The 1,013-nt window shown below is 37.1% G+C and overlaps 1 protein-coding gene across 1 annotated transcript in view; it reads left to right on the top strand.

Annotated features, from left to right (window-relative positions):
* The first annotated feature begins 228 nt into the window (after positions 1 to 228).
* Positions 229 to 1,013, top strand: part of LOC106471057 (beta-2 adrenergic receptor-like) — a 4,539-nt gene continuing 3,754 nt past the window's right edge. Inside the window, exon 1 of the mRNA XM_013931645.2 lies at positions 229 to 308. The gene's annotated coding sequence lies outside the window, so the exon portion shown is untranslated. The remainder of the gene's footprint in view (positions 309 to 1,013) is intronic.

Here is a 1,013-nt window from a genome sequence, read left to right as displayed (position 1 = left end):
TTTAAAATGAATCGCTTCTGCTTTTCTGTGGTGTGAAATCGATCTTCTTTCAGACCACAAGGTTTAGTCGAGTCAACATACAAAAATAAAATGCACCTTATAAAATTAAATCGATAATTTTCTCTGCTTGTCACTAGATGGCTATTACGGGCACTCGGAACCTCGACTAAGGAACTGTGAATACTACTGCTCCAGTGACGCAACAGATCTGCAGGCTAGTGTTGTGAAGGGTAATAGCTCCAAGCTCGAGGTAAAACATTTAGACTCATTTTGTGGAACTTTTCATGAGAATCCAAATCAATGTAAAGGTACGCTGTTAGAAAATTATTAAAATAGTCTCTAGGTGTTTTGAGAGTAAGTCGTGCATGAGTCTAGGTGTTTCTGGTGAATGAACAACGTTAGTGGTTATTTGTAGAAGTCTAAGATAAAATCATAGAAACTAACTACGTACTTTAAAAAAAAAAATAACATCAAGGAGTTTGGAAACTATCTCAGTTATTCAGAATGCTGCTACAGAAGAGTATGCATTGTTGTATGTTTATCTGAGGTGTCGGAATGTAACCAATAGAAGTGACTTGGAACTAGAAGGTCCAAATTTTACAGTTTAAGGTCCCGCTCGATCTGAATTCGAGGAAGAAGACATGTGTTAAGTCGAATTAAGTTTGCGCATATGTTTTTTTTAGACATGCTTGAATTTAATTTCAATTTAACGAAAATCAGGAGACCATGTCCATACAAATTAAGATCTAATTTACCCCTAACAACTCACATTAACTTCAATATATGGGAACCATGTTAGGCCCGAAACACATTCATCCCTAGTAAGTACCTCACACAAACTTCATCTTCAATATATGGGAACCATGTTGGGCCCGAAACACATTCATCCCTAGTAAGTACCTCACACAAACTTCATCTTCAATATATGGGAACCATGTTGGGCCCGAAACACATTCATCCCTAGTAAGTACCTCACACAAACTTCATCTTCAATATATGGGAACCATGTTGGG

This window comes from Limulus polyphemus, unplaced genomic scaffold, assembly GCF_000517525.1.
Source record: "Limulus polyphemus unplaced genomic scaffold, Limulus_polyphemus-2.1.2 Scaffold4376, whole genome shotgun sequence".
Taxonomy (NCBI): Eukaryota; Metazoa; Arthropoda; class Merostomata; order Xiphosura; family Limulidae; genus Limulus; species Limulus polyphemus.
Note: the sequence above shows the minus strand (reverse complement) of the source record. Positions and strands in the feature narration are given on the sequence as shown.